Source organism: Mesoplodon mirus (assembly GCF_964341445.2).
Source record: "Mesoplodon mirus genome assembly, chromosome: 19".
Taxonomy (NCBI): domain Eukaryota; kingdom Metazoa; phylum Chordata; class Mammalia; order Artiodactyla; family Ziphiidae; genus Mesoplodon; species Mesoplodon mirus.
In genome coordinates, this window is record NC_138995.1 from 60579190 (window position 1) to 60598443 (window position 19254).

Genomic DNA, 19254 nt, shown 5'->3' on the forward strand with positions numbered 1-19254 from the left:
CATGGCTGCTGAGCCTGTGCGTCCGGAGCCTGTGCTCCGCAACGGGAGAGGCTGCAGTGGTGAGAGGCCCGCGTACCGCAAAAAAAAAAAACAACCCAGGGTCTGAGACTGGAGGACTAAGGTATGTGATAACTTCTGTCAGTAATGATTACTCTTTTTTAAATTTTTTTTTTTAATTTTTAAATTAAAAACATTTTTACTAACCATTGCTTTAAAAAGAGCAATACATTTTAAAAAACTGATATAAATTACATTGTTCTTTTGTTACTGAGTCTAAGCCCCTACTGCTCGCCACATGACAGGCCAATGATCAAAAGATGAGTCGTTGGGACAAGGAGTAACGACTTTATTCAGAAAGCCAGCAAACCAAGAAGACGGCGGGCTCATGCCCCCAAAGAGCCATCTTGCCTGAGTTAGAATTCAGGCTCCTTTTATACTAAAAGGGAAGGCAGTAAAGTCAAACACTTCCTGGTTCCCATCAGCCTCCAGAGGGAGATGTGTCAATTTCTTCCTCCCTGCAGTCATTCACAGGTGGGCCTGGTCAGGAGGTTTCCTGTGAGCTAAACAAAGGTATTTTAGCTTAAGGCTCATGACCTGGGAGGCAGGGTTCCCAGAGATGGGCCATCATGTATAATGTAAGCTTCTAGGCAACATCCCTTCAGTGAGGAACTTGTAATAGAATACAAAGTGTTCTTCCCTATTACAATTCCCCACTGTCAATTTCCATCCCACCATCTTGTGGGAAAAGGAATGAAGACCCTTCTGCTGAACAGAGGTGAGGAATATTCCTTAGAATCTTTAGTTAGTCCTTTTTATCTACAACTATTTAAACCTGATGAAACCTCTTAGCAGTTTCTTGTCTAATTCGTAACTGAACTTGGGGTTTTGGTTCCAGTTCAATACATATACTAAATTCTGGTGCTATTTCTTTGGACACAATTAAACAAATTGGTTGCCCCTTCTCCAATGGGCAATGGAGATGGAATTCCCATCTACTTCGGTTGGACGGGCAGACCTGTTGGAGGTAAACTCATGAATAAACAGCACCCAAAGTTTTAATGTGATTGGCCACCGCTAGGTCTTTAGCATTTATCGATTCTCCTGCCTGGGCACACACCTGCAGTGGCCTGCCATACAGTATTCTAAAGGGGCTTAATTGAAGCCTGCTTCTGGGAGCCACTGATCCATAGCAGAGCAACTGGCAAGGCCTCATCCCAAGTTCAGTGTCTCTTGCCATGTTTTAGCGACGTTCCTTTTTAATGTATGATTCATTTTCTTGGTTTTTCCTGTTGATTGTGGTCTCCAGGATGAATGCAGTTTTAATGCCTTCTTCCAAATCAGGGGATAATATCCCTTAGAAGGGCTTTAACCACTTCAGAGAAATTCTGTCTGTGGGATATGCTTCCACCCATCCTGAAAAAGTGTCCACACAAACACTAGCAGGTTATCTGAAACTTCTTGCAGTTCAAGGCATTTGAGGAAAGTCTGTTTTTCAGTCCTGGGTGGGGCAGGTTCCTCTGTGTTGAGTTCCCATCTGTGGAGGTCTGACAGTTATTTTTAAGACCTTGCGGGAAAGAGCTCTGTCGCCTTTCCAGGGATTTTCATGAGCCCCGTGAAAATGGGGCTAGCTCAGCCAGAGAAGTTAAGGTTTGGAGCAACATATCCTCACTCTCATTCCCTGCCTTTTCGTATGTTCCCTGATAATACTACCAATCCTTGCGCATAAAGGATTTCATCATTCTTCCCTGCTTTTTCACAAAATAGCTACAGAGTCATTCAACAGCCACTGGAAAACTATAGATAACAATTGATCATATAACCATTAAAAGGGTGAATTTCTTTTTAAGAGTGTATTAAATCATTTGTTGATTACACATGATAATGGATGATACACAAGCTTCACTCCCATCTATAACTTTATCTGGTACCATAATTCTATTTAGACATATTGCACAGGATGTACCAACAATCATATACCCAAAAAGCTCCATGACTTGGCTTGGGTGACCCTTCTAACGGTGAACTCTAGGTCGCAACACAGTAACTGTCAGTTCAACTACATCAAGGTTTCTGAAGACAATAGCTTCTCCACCAAAGCAGGTTGTAAATAAACTTTGAATGGAACCTGGCATCACCCTGAAGGAACTCTAACGTCACACTGTTGGGGTAGTTTACCAAAATGGCTTCAGAGTAGACTAACTACACAGCACATTTAAAAAAAAACAAACACATTTATTCAGCGTCATGATCAAACTATTACATTGAGCAATCAACAGCATGGGTGCAAAAAAAAAAATCTACATTAAAACCCTTTGTTGGACTGCTTTACAGTTTCCACAGAACAGAAACTAAAATAACCTGTTATACAATTAGTCACAAATACAGTCCTCGAGTTTTTTTCCCCACACACATGAATACTGTCTAAAACATGTCTTCTTTGTAGCAGCTAGGCCCTGCCACCACTGTGCTTGGCTGAGTTCACAAATCTGTTGTGACCTGGAGCTTCCCCGTCACTTCTCTGGCTCTCCTCTCCTGCTAAGCTTTGTTTCCCAGCAGTAGTTAAAACCTTCTGCCGCTGCCATACCTACTGCTGCTGCTGGAACCACCACAGCCACCTTGGTTTTGTGGTTTGGCAAAGTATTGGTCTCCACCACCACAGGGGCCAGCACTTCTGCCTCCAAAGTTTCCTCCTTTCATGGGTCCAAAATTTGCAGATTGGTTGTTGTAATTGCCAGAATCATTGTAGCTTCCACCACCTCCAAAATGGCTTCCATCATCATTACCAAATCCATTATAGCCATTTCCACTGCCACCATATCCCCCGCCACCGCGGCTGCCACCAAAGGCACCTCGACCACTGAAGTCTCCTCCACGACCAAAGCTGTCATTCCCACCAAAACCCCCTCCACGACCACCACCAAAGTTTCCAGAACCACTTCGACCTCTTTGGCTGGATGAAGCACTAGCCATCTCCTGCTTAGAGAGGGCTTTCCTTACTTCACAGTTGTGGCCATTCACTGTGTGGTATTTCTGACTGACAGTCTTGTCTACAGAGTCATGGTCATCAAAGGTTATGAAAGCAAAGCCTCTCTTTTTGCCACTACCTTGGTCAGTCACGATTTCAGTCACTTCAGTTTTCCCATACTGTTCAAAATAATCTCTTAGATCATGTTCTTCAGTGTCTTCTTTAATGCCACCAACACAAATCTTTTTCACAGTTAAGTGGGCACCAGGTCTTTGAGAATCTTGAGACGGGCCTCTTTGGTTCCACAACTCTTCCATCCACCCTGTGTGGCCTTGCATTCATGGCCGCATCCACCTCCTCCACAGTGGCATATGTGACAACCCCGAAGCCTCTGCAGCACTTAGTGTTTGGATCCCTCATTGCCACACAATCTGTGAGCGTTCCCTGCTGCTCAGAATGCCTCCGCAGACACTCATCAGTTGTTTCAAAGCTCAAACCTCCGATAAAGAGCTTCTGCAGGGCTTCCCTGGTGGCGCGGTGGTTGAGAGTCTGCCTGCCGATGCAGGGGACATGGGTTCGTGCCCCGGTCCAGGAAGATCCCACATGCCGCAGAGCAGCTAGGCCCGTGAGCCATGGCCACTGGGCCTGCGCCTCCGGAGCCTGTGTCCCGCAACAGGAGAGGCCACAACAGTGAGAGGCCCACATACCGCAAAAAAAAAAAAAAGATGTTTCAATGGTGCACATGCCCCAGTGATGTTCCCAAATCTCCCACAGAAACACTCCAAATTCTCTCTCTTTTTTTTTTTTTTTTTTTTTTTTCTGTACGCAGGCCTCTCACTGTTGTGGCCTCTCCTGTTGCAGAGCACAGGCTCCGGACGCGCAGGCTCAGCGGCCATGGCTCACGGGCCCAGCCGCTCGGCGGCATGTGGGATCTTCCCAGGCCAGGGCACGAACCCGTGTCCCCTGCATCGGCAGGTGGACTCTCAACCACTGCGCCACCAGGGAAGCCCCCAAATTCTCTTTTGTATCTTTCACAGTGCACCTAAAACTTTCTTCATTTGGGACCCAAAATACTAAAAAATACCAAAGATAACTCACAACACGATCACTGAAATTTTCCCTGTATTACTCTAACAATTGCACAATGATTCTACACCACCCAAAAGACCCAGCAGAAGTCACCTGTGGTGTGGAGGCTGTAGGGCGCCCTCTAAATGAATAGCCTGAGGACAAGGCACCCATCCTCATGCACCCAAAGATCCCTGTGGGCTCAGCTCAGGCCATACTTCTCACAACACTGGAGAAAAATGTTTTTCTCTGCCTAAATCCACTGCCTTCATTCGTCCCCAGGTATAACCATGAAATACCCAAATAAACCAACGCATGGAAACCTCAGTCTCAGCAGCTATGTCCCAGGGAACCTGAGCTAAGATACTATGGCACCTCAAACCATGCAATGCACCCACAACTACCTATAAACCCAATACCAGGTGCTCCAGCCAGAACTGACACATCCCTTGCCACAAACCCCTTGAGACCAAAGGGACAGCTGAACACACCATTCACGGGGCTCATCTCGATGCTCGCCCTTGCTGCCATATCCAGCGTGGGATAGAACCCTACAGGGCCCCCTTCAATTTCCCCATTTTTCTACCTCTCCTCATGCAAACACGGGCAAAGAGGGCTAAAAGGCACAAGTATCTGTCTGCAAAGGCATCGCAACAGGAATATTCACAAGAAACCATCCAAAGGACGCTGGGCGTTCAGTATGAAGGTCAAGAAGTTGACCCTCCTGGGAAAATTTACCAGCAACTGGGGACGTTATGGACTTCAGTTACAAAGGCATTTGAATTCAGTGAGGAAGTCTCAAAGAGAGAGGGTCCCCAGGTCTCTTGTCTCCTGTTCTCCCAACTCACAGGTAATTAAAAGATTAATTAACCCTAGCTCTTTGACAGGGACTTCCTTCATTCCCCTTAGGTTCTGGATTTATGCCCCCTCCCCCTTAGCACAGTGAAATCACTATCCTGGACTCTGAGCAGATGAAATGCTTGAAGGCAAAGCTCCTGTCCAAGGTGGCGACTGGTCACTGGATGTGCAGAGACTGGAATACCTGGGGGCTACAGGGGAGCATTGACACGGGAGACTAAACACGGGGACATCTCAGGACACTGCATGAGGACATCAGATTTGTAGGGCTTTTTACAGCTCCGTACATCTTTTTGCTTTTGAGTAATTAAGTAGCCACATGGGGTAAAGATCTATTAAAGTCGAAATGTCCAGAACAAGTATGGGAACCATCCTCATCACCGACCCTGTTCACCTGGTTTCTCCTTAGGGGAGATTACTCAGCCCATCCCACAGTCCTAGCTTCTAAACACATCCCCAGAGTGAGATGTTGCAGCCATCCTCAGAAGAAGAGGAAAACTTGTGCTCTTCAGTGAAGCGAAAATGGGAAAGACTCCAAATAATCAATGGAGAAGGGCATTTCTCATGAGGGTGATTGATGTAAGGACAATAAAACCATCAGTGTGACAAGAGATTGTCAGGAGCAGGTGGGGAGACCTCCCTGAGCCTAGACCTGAAGGGGGACAAAAGGCCTGAGCCATGGTGACTTCAAGGGAGAAGGTAAGAAAGGAACTGAGGTCTGAGACAGAGAAGGTTCTGGTGTTTGGGGACAAAGAAAAGGTGAATGTGACCGGGACAGGGTGAACCATGAGAAAAGGTTAAGCTCCCAAGATGAGGCTGGAGACCCCGGCAGGGCCCTGAGGATGACACAGGGCTGTGTAGCCACAGTGAGGAGTCAGGATTTTGTCCAGCGGACAAACGGTAGCCAGTGGAGGTCTGAGTGTAAGAACTGAAAATTAAAATTAGGGGCTTCCCTGGTGGCGCAGTGGTTAAGAATCCGCCTGACAATGCAGGAGACACAGGTTCGAGCCCTGGTCCGGGAAGATCCCACATGCTGCCGAGCAACTAAGCCCGTGTGCCACAACTACTGAGCCCGCGTGCCACAACTACTGAAGCCCATGCGCCTAGAGCCTGTGCTCCACAACAAGAGAAGCCACCGCAGCGAGAAGCCCGTGCACTGCAATTAAGAGTAGTCCCCGCTCACCACAATGAGAGAAAGCCCGTGCACAGCAACGAAGACCCAACACAGCCATAAATAAATAAATAAAATAAAATAAGTTAAAATTAAAACTCTAAATTCAACCCGACACTGCCACACACAAACTCACGCCCAACTGGGCCAATCATTTCAAGGGTCTCTGTTGCTCAAATGAAGAACGTCTGGTGGAGTTGATCACCTCCATGTTACGAGTGGGCTCTCTGAGGCAGTTATGAGCAAGTCTGAGTTGAGTGAACACAATCAGGCGTAAATGAATCCTAAAAAGGTCACCCGAAGGGTTAAGTGGGCGGAGTTTGTCCTTATTGCCCATCCTATTTAAAACACCCTCTATCATGAGTCTGAGCAATGGAAACTTCTCTTTCAAGGTCGGATCACACTGGTACCAACCATTTAATTCTTCTTTTCCAGAAAAATCACATTAAAATAACAAATACAGGGAGTTTCCAGTTGGCCTAGTGGTTAGGATTCTGGGCTTTCACTGCCCTGGCTCGGGTTCAATCCCTGGTCAAGGAACGGAGATCCTGAAAGCTGTGCAGCGTGGCCACTGCAAAAGCATAGCTGTTGGTGCAGAAAACATTGTAAGGGGTCAGCTTAGAAATAACCTCTCAGCAAACTTCTTCATCATGAATAAAGAGGCTCTGTTGGAAGCTTCCAAGTCAGTCTAGTCCGTCCTTCATCATTTGTACAGAACAGTTAAGAGGGACACGAGGGAAAAATCTTCCTATCATCTCACAGCCATTTTAACATATCACAGAAAAAGGAAGAAAACAAAATATAAGGCTAACTGGCTAAACTTGATTTTGAATGTTAATATAAAACATCACTGGGGCTTCCCTGGTGGCACAGTGGTTGAGAGTCCGCCTGCCGATGCAGGGGACATGGGTTTGTGCCCTGGTCCGGGAGGATCCCACATGCCGTGGAGCGGCTGGGCCCGTGAGCCATGGCCGCTGAGCCTGCGCGTCCGGAGCCTGTGCTCCGCAATGGGAGAAGCCACAGCAGTGAGAGGTCCGCGTACCGCGAAGAAAAAAACAGAAAAAAAAATCATTGACATCTTTGCCGAGTACACATCAAAATAGACAATTATTTACTATTTACCAAAGAACTTTTCCAAGAGATAAGATAAAGAGGAAGAAACACACAGACACTGAATAAACCTCAAAAAAAATTTAAAGGGAAATAACTTGTGAATTATTTTTAATCTAAAAATTCTGGTGTCAAAGTTTTAAATACTTGAGAATATAACATGTTTAGAAAACAATAACATGAGTAGATTATAGAAGGCACCAGAGCTTATTTCAGAAGTTAATAATTATTTATAGAAAAGTAGACATTGAATATGCTGACTTATTCCAAGCTCTAAATAATTAAATATAAACAAATGAGGTAGAAAAAGTAAAGCCTGTACAAAAAAACAACACTTTTAATATTCATTTAAAGAGGCACCAGGTGGTGACAGTCATTTCTTGCCCAACTTCTCCTCTACCCCAAGCCAGGACAAGGGAAGGGAGTGATCCACAAATGTCTGAGTGAAGTCACTCCTCCCTGGATGAACAGCAATTACAAAACGATGTTACCTTCTTTTTTTTTTAATTTAATGTTTACCTTATATTGGAGTATAGTTGATTTACCATGTTGTGTTACTTTCAGGTGTACACCAAAGTGATTCAGTTATATATATACATATATCCATTCTACTTCAGATTCTTTTCCCATATAGGTTATTAGAGAATGCTGAGTAGAAGTTCCCTGTGCTATATAGTAGGTCCTTGTTGATTATTTTATATATATATATATATATATTTTTTTTTTTTTTTTTTGGCTGCATTGGGTCTTCGTTGCTGTGCGCTGGCTTTCTCTAGCTGCCGCGCGTGGGGGCTACTCTTCGTTGCGGTGCGCGGGCTTCTCACTGCGGCGGCTTCTCTTGTTGCAGAGCACGGGCTCTAGGTGCGCAGGCTTCAGTAGTTGTGGCTCGCGGGCTCTAGAGCGCAGCTCAGTAGTTGTGGCACACGGGCTTAGTTGCTCCGCGGCATGTGGGATCTTCCCGGACCAGGGCTCCAACCTGTGTCCCCTGCATTGTCAGGCGGATTCTTAAGCACTGCGCCACCAGGGAAGTCCCCAATTATTTTATATATATCAGTGTATATATGTTAATCCCAAACTCCTAATATATCCCTCCACACCCGACCTTTTCCCTTTGGTAACCGTAAATTTGTTTTCTAAGTCCGTGAGTTTGTTTCTGTCTTGTAAATAAGTTCATTTGTATCATTTTTTTAGATTCCACATAAAAGTGATATATTTGTCATATGATATGACAAATGATAAGTCAAATGATATATGTCTTTCTCTGACTTACTTCACTTACTATGATAATCTCTAAAAATACAGAGATTATCAGAAATAATCTCAGAAATACAAAGGATCATTAAGAGACTACTACAAGCAACTATATGCCAATGGACAAATTCCTAGAAAGGTACAATCTTCCCAGTCTGAACCAGGAAGAAATCGTAAATATGAAGACACCAATCACAAGTACTGAAATTGAAACTGTGATTTAAAAACTTCCAACAAACAGAAGTCCAGGACCCGATGGCTTCACAGGCAAATTCTATCAAACACTTAGAGAAGAGTTAACACCTATCCTTCTGAAACTATTCCAAAAAATTGCAGAGGAAGGAACACTCCCAAACTCATTCTATGAGGCCACCATCACCCTGATACCAAAACCAGACAAAGATGCCACCAAAAAGAAGAAAATTACAAGCCAATATCACTGATGAACATAGACGCAAAAATCCTCCACAAAATACTAGCAAACCGAATCCAACAATACCTTAAAAGGATCATACACCATGATCAAGTGGGATTTAACCCAGGGATGCAAGGATTTTTCAATACCTGCACATCAGTCAGTGTGATACACCACATGAAAATGAAGTTAGGGACTTCCCTGGTGGTGCAGTGGTTAAGAATCCGCCTGCCAATGCAGGGGACAGGGGTTCCAGCCCTGGTACGGGAAGATCCCACATGACGCAGAACAACTAAGCCCATTCGCCACAACTACTGAGCCTGTGCTCTAGAGCCTGGAGCCACAACTACTGAGCCTGCGTGCCACAACTACTGAAGCCCGCGTGCCTAGAGCCCGTGCTCCACAACAAGAGAAGCCACCGCAATGAGAAGCCCGCTCACCGCAACTAGAGAAAGCCCGCGAGCAGCAACGAAGACCCAACGCAGCCAAAAATAAATAAATAAATAAATAAATAATGAAGTTGTCTTCTGATACAAATAATTACTAAATGCACAAACCTTATAAACGGTTTTGCCATTGTCATGCTCATCTGTAAACCTAAGCAAACAAATTTGACACTTACTATATTCTGAAGCCACAAATCAGCACACCACAACGTACTCACCCAAATCGACACGATTCACCATCCATCAACCCTACCTGCGGTGCTGTGCGTTTCCATTTCATTCTCTTTCTCTTTCTCCCTGTTTCTATTTTGTCTCTGTTTTTCTTCCCCTCTACGCTGCTGCTGTGCTTGTTACGGATCAGGATTTTGGGGGTCTTTTATCAATAGAAATTGCTAAGAGTCCAGAGAAGAAATTCAGGCAAGGCTTTATTGGGACTCATGCAGCAACAAGTAAAAGGATCCCTTGCTCTCTCCCAAGGGTCGGGGGGCAAGTTTGTCCCTTATATGGAGTGAGGTAGGGGTGGGTCCGGGGGTCAGGCTGGAGGGGTGTGCAGGGTGCATTGATGTGGGGCGGTGGTTGGATCCAGGAACATTTCCTTGTAAGGATTAATTTAAGCAGTTTAAGGAAATAAGAACTGGACGTGACTTATGAACTTGGGACGACAGTTACAAAACTCTCCCTGAATAGTAGGGGCTATTTCATACTCACACCCTAAAGAATAGCTTTTCCGTTTCTATTCCTCATTCAAGCCGGAGGCCAAATGCAACACTCTGCTCAGGTCCACAGACTCACGGACAACACCTGGGGTTTGAGACTGGAGGACTAAGGCATGTGAAGTTTATCACATCATCAAAGAAACAAGCTGATGAGAAGTAAGCTGCTCTTTATCGAAGTGATGAAGGGTCTTGCATTTCCTGTGACCTGGGAAAGAGAACTGCGCGTGTTCTCTTCACATGCGCATGTAGACAGAACACACATGAGGATGAACTGGGTATTACATTAAAACGCTTCCAGTGCAGACCTACCCGCTGGAATGTCTTCAGGTAATGTCTGAGGACCTGTTGAGAATGTAGTGAATCTAAAGTGGCAAACAATAATCGAGCTCAATTATCCAAGAAATAATCCAAAAAACAATCTTTTTTCCACATCAACAGCGTTGGGGAAATAGAATTACAAACAAAACCGGAATCTCCTGACCCAGAAATTTCCTCCACGTAGGCAGAATGGAAAGCAAACAGCTTTATTATTGAATACTCTATAACCAACCAGCGTATGATGGGGATCACAGACATCACTAACGGACTGCAAAGACACAAAGAAATCCCACCCTTTTAGGTGAACTACCACCTACATGATTCCGATAAACAAGAACTAGTACGTGAGTAAAAGGAGTTGACAGAACCATTGGTGACATCTTTTTTTTTTTTTTTTAATAAATTTGTTTATCTTTGGCTGTGTTGGGTCTTCTTGCTGCCCACGGGCTTTCTCTAGTTGCAGCGAGCAGGGGCTATTCTTCTTGGGGTGCGGGGCGTCTCACTGCGGTGGCCCCTCCCATCGCGGGGCACAGGCTTGGGGTACTCGGGCTTCAGTAATTGTGGCTCATGGGCTCTAGGGCGCAGGCTCAGTAGTTGGGGCACACGGGCTTAGTTGCTCTACAGCATGTGGGATCTTCCCGGACCAGGGCTCGAACCCATGTCCCCTGCATTGGCAGGCGGATTCTTAACCACTGTGCCACCAGGGAAGCCCCCAACTGATTTTTGACTAAGGTAACAAGGCAATTCAATGAAGGGAGGATTTTCAAACGCTAGTGCTTATCAAGAAAATCATCCTAGCAGGGGAAAAAAACCTCCATTTAAACTTCATACCTATACAAATATTAGATCAAAGTTAAACTAATGTAAAATTATAAAAGTTTTATAAGAGATTTAGGAAAAACATTGCAGAATAAAATCTTCAGTATCTCAAACTTGGGTAGGGTTCCTAGACATCACAAAAGAGCATGACCCATTTTTTTAAAAATGGATTTACTGGGGCTTCCCTGGTGGCACAGTGGTTGAGAGTCCGCCTGCCGATGCAGGGGACACAGGTTCGTGCCCCGGTCCGGGAAGATCCCATATGCCGCGGAGCGGCTGGGCCCGTGAGCCACGGCCGCTGAGCCTGTGCTCCGCAACGGGAGAGACCACAGCAGTGAGAGGCCCGTGTACCGCAAAAAAAACAAAACAAAACAGGATTTACTGGACTACAACTAAATTTAAAAAGGTTTGATCCATGAAAAACCATGTTAAGAGGACAAAAAGAAAAACTATAAAATAATGTTGAATATTTTGCATACCACATATCTGCCAAGGGGAATATATGTACAATATACAAGGAATTCTAAATCCATGACAGTAAAAAAAAAAATCTAATTAGAAAACGGGCAAACAGAGGGGCATTCCCTGGTGACCTAGTGGTTAGGATTCTGGGCTTTCACTGCCATAGCCCAGGTTCAGCCCTGGTAGGGGAGATTCTGCAAGCCACGCAGTACAGCACAATCCAAAAAAAAAAACAAAAAAGCAAATGGGCAAAAAGAACAAAGGACAGTTCCCTGAAGCAGATACAGAGAAAAAGTAGGAAAAGGAAACTATTTTCAACATCGGCATCCAGCAGTTGTGACACCTCCGCATTTTCCGATTCCTCCATGTCTGCCATCAGAGGTCATGGTAAAAGAGCTACTACACTCTGGTGATGTTTACCAGGAACCTGTAATTATCTGTGGGAACTGGAAACTGGGAACAAGGTTTTTCAGAGACATTCTAAGCTCACCAAGTCTGCACTATCACTGTACAACAGTGGAATTGATGCTGCAGTACAAGGAGAGGGAATTTCAGAATCACAAACGTGTCTCAGGGACCGGCTGCATCTCTCACTCACCAACATTCATACACCACACGGCGCCTACCGTCCGGCAGCAGGAAGGAATCAGTTGAGTATTTTGCTATTTCAGACTAAGAGGCAGTCTGTATGGGGAAAAGGAGTAATGCTCACATCTCAAACAGGGATTTCTCTAGGTTAATAACTTTTCCAGGGGCACAGACACAAACTTACAAGTAATAATTCCTGAGAAAGGAGCTGAGTTTTGGAGATAATCTTCAGGTCCTAAAAGCCACTCTAGTCCCTGACTGCTACTAACATAACTTAATGTAATGCTCACTGACGGTGGTTGTTGATGTTTTATCTGTGTAGCATTTAATCTGATATTAAATATATATATGGTTTTAACTCTGATCTGCGTGACATAAAAGAACCCTGACACTATTCTCAGGGGAACAGAGAAGATGCTATAAAACATCCATGACATAATGATTTTTTTTTTTTTTTTTTTGCGGTACACGGGCCTCTCCCGTTGCTGAGCACAGGCTCCAGATGCGCAGGCCCAGCGGCCATGACTCACGGACCCAGCCACTCCGCGGCTCCCAGACCAGAGCACGAACCCGTGTCCCCTGCATCGGTAGGCGGACTCCCAACCACTGCGCCACCAGGGAAGCACGAAAGAAGCTCTTCTTTTACTAATAACTTTCTTATCCCACCAAGTTGCTGGCTGTGAAAAGCTTTCAATTTGTACAGTACCTTTTAGCACCTCTTTGTTTACTAGCTGAAATATTGTGCAATTCATGAGTCATTCAATGAAACAAATCAGATTTTACTGTGTTCAAATTTTTCACATTAATCGAAGTCAGAGTCTGAAATGAACTGCTATGCTGTTTGCATGATAGGCATCTGAATATTCTGGATAGAGTCTGGAGGGAATAACTCAAGTGCAACTTATGAGTCTATAATCCCCAAATTTTATGTTGTCTGGTTCCTTACTGGAAAGAAATTGTTACAGATTCGGTCAACCCTGACAGCCGAATGGTGCATTTTTAGCTTCTGTTACAAAGTACCAAGACAAGGTTAAAATTGTCTTAGTGGAAGAAACAGGATTCATCCAGCGTTATGACAAAATCGATTAAATGTTATTACTTCAAACAGGAGACCTATGGTACATTTGGAACACAACAGTAGCAAACTGTAACGGCAGTAGTTCCATGTGAATAATACACTCACACACGTTATTCGGAGTCAAGGTTCCTCTAAGAATACTGTTGTCTCCATCTTCCAAAAATAGGACTCATTGTCCTTGAAACATAGATCTATACAATTGCTATTGCCACCCCATGGAGAAAGTGACCATCTTTTCCTCCACATCACATCTACCTGATGATCAGTCCCTGTTAACCTGTCACTCTCCTGCCATGAAAAGCCCAGTCCCTTAATGTCCTGCCTGCTCTGTTCAAGGTCAGTGGGTAGAGCATTCTGTCCTATAACCCACTGGGGTCCATCTATGGAAGGGCACCCTGAACGTAGTGAGTATGAGTCATGTCCTGGTTTTACGTTATTCTCTGCCGCTCCCTGACGCTAATTCACACACTATTCAATTTGGTAATTCAGGGTCCTTGTTTTTCCAGGCAACATGGAAGTGAAGGAACTACACCGAATGAAGTGGGCCCCTTCATCTTACTGACTCCTTTCCAGAAATGATGGTGAAAGGCCTATAGTGAAGGCATAAGATCAACAGATTTCAAATTTCAGGTTGAAAGGCATTAGAAGTAATGTACCCTTATCAAGAAAACTCAATAATTGACTATTCAGACAATGAAGATAACTGTATGAACATATCTCCTTTGACCTCTCATATAAACATCGTGTCCTAAGTTTTTAATGTGTTGTGACTGGTAATGATTCTGCAGTATTTACTATCTCAGAGAACTAAAGACGTATTTATTCCTAGTATGCATTCCCTGATGTGTGGTCTCTTGTAAGCATTGCTCACAAAATTCACCAAATTCATTACATTTGTAAGGATTCTCCCAAATATGAGTTCTTTGGTGACCCCTGAGGACACAATGTTTCTTAAGAGTGTTTATATGGACAGTATACATGTATGAATTCTCTCATTACACCAAAGGTGTAGATACTTGATGAAAAAATTTACAGCATTCATTACATCTGACAGCTTGTTCTCCAACATGAATCCTCTATGTTCCACATTTTTGATCTTCAGGTACAAGCCTTACCACATATATTGCTTGGTGTGGATTCCCTCCAAATTTTATATTCTGAAGTCTAGTGCACTGTGAGGCCTGGATAATGTTTCAGCCGTGGTATGAATTCCAACTAAAAACTTTGAGACATTCATTACATTTCTACGATTTCTGTCCAGTATGGATAATCTGGTAAGTGAGGCTTTACCACACTCATAACTGTGCAAGTTTCCTCCCACTATGAATCTCCCATGAATTTAAAGTGTTAATTGTGAATGAACACCTTCCCACACATATCACATTAATATGGTTTCCCGTCTGTATTTATTACCTCATGTACAGTAATCATCCAGATGTGAGTAAGGTCTTTTCAGTTTTTAACACTCATAAGATCTCTCTCCAGTATGAATTTTCTGATGACTTGCAAGGATTGCATTTTGACTAAAGACCTTGCCACGTTCATTACATTTGTAGGCTGTCTCTCAAGAATGAATTCTCTGATGATGACTTGTAAGGTGTGCTTTTTCACAAAAGAACTTGCCACACTCATTACATTGGTAAGGTTTCTCTCCAGTATGAATTCTCCGATATCTTACCAGGTTTGAATTCTGACGGAACACATTGCCACATACATCATCACATTTATATAGACTGCCTCCTTTATGGATTATCGCATGACCCCTGAGATATGAGCGCCAAAGAAAGGTTTTCCCACACTCATTACATTTGTAAGGTTTCTCTCCAGTATGAATTCTCTTATGAACTACAAGTTGTTAATTTGTACTTAAGACCTTACACATATGTCCCATTTATGTAATGTCTCTTTTGTATGGATTATTTGATGAATCCTGAGAAGTGAGCTTTAACTAAAGGTTTTTCCACACTCATTACATTTGTAAGGCTTCTCTGCTGTATGAATTCTCTGATGACATGAAAGGTGTGAACTTCGATGAAAGCATTTCCCACATACATCACATTGATATGGTTTTGCACCTGTATGGATTCTCTGATGTTCTGTGCGGTGAGAGACACAAGAAAACGTTTTCCAACACTCATTACATCTGTATAGTTTCTCTCCAGTATGGATTCTCTGATGAGTTGTAAGGTATGATTTTCGAATAAAGGCTTTTCCATAAACATCACATTTATGTGATTTCTCTGCTGTATGGATGGTCTGATGTCTATTGAGGTATGATATCTGAAGAAAGGTTTTCCCGCACTTATTACATTTGAAAGGTCTTTCCCTGTGTGCTTTCTGGCCTTGTGTCATTATTGAAGCGTGCTTAAAATCACTCCACTATATATTAGAAATGCTGGTTTGGACACTAAAAGAAACTCCTTGAAGTGGTGAAAATGAGGAACTATAGTTAATACTCTTGCCAGCTTGATTAAATTCATCAATTTTCTCTTCACTTTAAAAATATGCAGTTTGGGACTTCCCTGGTGGCACAGTGGTTAAGAATCTGCCTGCCAACACAGGAGACATGGGTTTGAGCCCTGGTCCAGGAAGATCTCACATGCCGCAGAGCAACTAAATCCATGCACCACAACTACTGAGCCTGTGCTCTAGAGCCTGCAAGCCACAACTACTGAAGACCGCATGCCACAACTACCGAAGCCCACGTGCCAAGAGCTCATACTCCGCAACAAGAGAAGTCACTGTAATGGGAAGCCCACGCACTGCAACAAAGGGTAGCCCCCGCTCACCGCAACTAGAGAAAGCCCACATGCAGCAACAAAAACCCAACTCAGCAAAAAAATGAATTTATTAATTAATTTAAAAAATAAAATCACAGGGCTTCCCTGGTGGCGCAGTGGTTGAGAGTCCGCCTGCTGATGAAGGGGACGTGGGTTTGTGCCCCGGTCTGGGAGGATCCCATGTGCCGTGGAGCGGCTGGGCCCGTGAGCCATGGCCGCTGAGCCTGTGCATCCGGAGCCTGTGCTCCGCAACGGGAGAGGCCACAATGGTGAGAGGCCCGCGTACCGCAAAAACAAAACAAAACAAAAAAATACAATCACAGAAGATCCAATCAGCGTTGGAGTACGTGGCAAAAGCAGAACAGAAGAAATGTCTGAGGGATCTACATAACCAGAGAGGGCTTAAAACAGCTCCATGCAGGTTCGGAGGTGTCAGATGGAATCAAAGAGCAGCTAGCGTTTTCCCATCTTCTCTTTGGGTCTTCTAAGAATATCAAATGGGGATAGAAATGGGAAAGGTCTAGGGATTTAGAGTCTTGAGGCATCAGCTCTTCTCTATATGGACGGAAAACAGAGCATCCAATGGAATCATGCCCTGAAGGACAGATGAAGGGGAAAGAGACCCTGATAAAATAGCCCACCTCATGCTCCTCAAATTCAGGCACCAAGGGGTTCACAGGAGCCAGAGGGCAGTGTTGCAGACCATGATAAAGACTTTGCCTTTCTCTCTGTAGGAGGTGCAGTACCAGTGGAGGATGAAGGAACACATTTCACACGTTGAAGGACAGTGATAAATCACACAGAAGAAAACTTTACACTCAGCAGTCACAACAAGACGTACGTTTCTGTATTTCCATAGATCAATCCACTGAGGGGAGTTTCACAAACACTATGACTACCCAGGCTTCCCCTCTGCCACTCTTAGCTATGACTTGTGTTCACGTTTTGATACATCCTCAAGCACATCCACATCACTCTCCACAACACAGCACTCTTTCTCTTGCTACAAAATGGGTAAAACATTCAGATGAGAACTAGAAATTCTGCCATATAGGAAGGAAACATAATTTGCTGTGACTTTTCTAGAAGCCTAGTTCTTTGTTCAGCTAAGGATTGAGGACATTACTGATGGGTCTAGAAAAATAATTCAAAAATTCACCCACTGCTTGCCTCCTTCTGAATATACAAGGAACAGTATAATATGCAGAAATGAAGCTCACTTCCTAGAACTCCTAAATCGAAAGCACCTGGGTAGAAAACAGGAAACTGAGTATATTAAGAGTTTGCCATTGGGAATTATAAATACGGTAAGTTCTGGAACGACCCCTCATGGATCACAAAATGGGCAGATCATCAAAGGAAAAGGTAATTTTAAACCTCTGATGCCACAAGCTGGAGCTTTTCATGTCCAAGTCAACAGGGATTTCAGATCAGTCAAGCAAAACAGGGGCTCCCAAGAGGCACACAGAAAAAATGCAAAGATACCCAAGAGCAGATCCCAGCTTCTAGAAGGAAGTTATCCTCACCCAGGGAGAGCAGGTTCCTGCAGGTCTCCAACATCACGTCCCTGTAAAAGGCCCTCTGAGGAGAGTCCAGGCATTCCCACTTCTCCTGAGTGAATTCTATGGCCACATCCTTGAATGTCAACTGTTCCTGAAAGGAAAACACATTTCACAAAGGGGCCGTGAGGAGAGTTCTTATTTTCACAAAAAAATGAGAAGAGGAGAGAGGGGTAAGGATCAATTCATTTAAAGTATATACTCTGACAGATCCACTTAAGTGTATTTGGAGCAAATTATGGGTCTCTAATTTTAAATCCTTATGCTTTTTCATAAAATTATGATATCCTCCAATTAATGTGGACTTTTCATATTTGTGGACAATACATGAAATACAAATAAAATTCAACAATGGCTTGGCTATGCAGAAGTGTTACATATTGTGTTTCACACACTGAGATATATTCTATATCTACATGACTTACAGTATGACTGCCATCTCAAGAGATGACAAAGTTGGGACGTCCCTGGTAGTCCAGTGGTTAAGACTCCACACTTCCACTATAGGGAGCACAGGTTCAGTCCTGGTTGGGGAACTAAGAACCCGCATGCCGCGAGGCACAGTCAACAGTTAAAAAAAAAAAAAAGAGAGATGACAAAGCCCACAGTGGATTTTTTTAAAAGTGAAAATATTAAATGACAATGAATAAGAATAGCGATGACTTATGGTATGGGAATATTTCCTATATATTAAGCATTACTCTAAATGCTTCATTGGTAAAAACTTTTTGTAAACGTCATAGCTCATTAGAAAGATCTGTTCCCATCTTTCAGAGGAGAACACTGTCAGAGACACTCTGAGAAACTCAACTTAGGTCAAGAAGCTAAGAAGCGACATAGCAAAGCACTTGAACTAACGTGTCTGAGCTGTGGAATGAAAGCTAAAAAAGCAGAAAGTTAAGTAACAGACCATTGAAGGTACACTGACAGAGGGTTCCCTGAGAAAACTTGAATGAAGTTCAAGGTGAATAAGATGGAAGAGCATGAACGGTCATTATACATGTGGGCACACAAACACATGCACATAAAATGTTAGGAATCTTACTACTATTTAAACCATTAAAAGAATATTGTAGAAAAAACTCAAGGCCAGGAAATATATTTATGATATACTTTCAACTGCAAAGAGATGTAAAACATAGTTATGAAATTGTGATGTCTGTTATCAAAGCCACAGCCTTGAACATCTATGAACTCTACAATACACATGTAAACACACAATTTACTGAAATACAGGAATTGTCTCAAGAAACGTTTTTACATGATTTTTTTCATTTTTATTCATGTAAATAAGCATTCTGTGGACAATTTAAAAGTATCAACAGTACTAAATGGTACTGACATGATAAAAATACTTTTACTCCAATCTTAATAATTGTATTCAAAAATATAAATACAATTTAATAGATTTCAGTGTACACAGATACACAGTAACAAAAGTCATAGTTTCTTTGTTTTTCCCACTAATGAAATATTGATTCAAAATAACAAAAGGTATTAGTATTATACATTATTTCCATGTATTAAGAAAAGAATTATCACACTAATAAAATTTAAAACTTCTTATAGAATTAAAAATCATGAGAAAACACAATATGGAAAAAAATATATGGTAATTAAGGAAGAACATTTCACCAAACATCATGATCA

General features: G+C 43.1%; 1 pseudogene across 1 annotated transcript; it reads right to left on the reverse strand.

Moving 5' to 3' along the window:
* Positions 1-2559: 2559 nt before the first annotated feature.
* Positions 2560-4016, reverse strand: LOC309795171 (heterogeneous nuclear ribonucleoprotein A1-like 2; annotated as a pseudogene). The gene has a single exon. The product of its transcript is annotated as a heterogeneous nuclear ribonucleoprotein A1-like 2 (transcript).
* Between the last annotated feature and the right edge of the window lie 15238 nt (positions 4017-19254).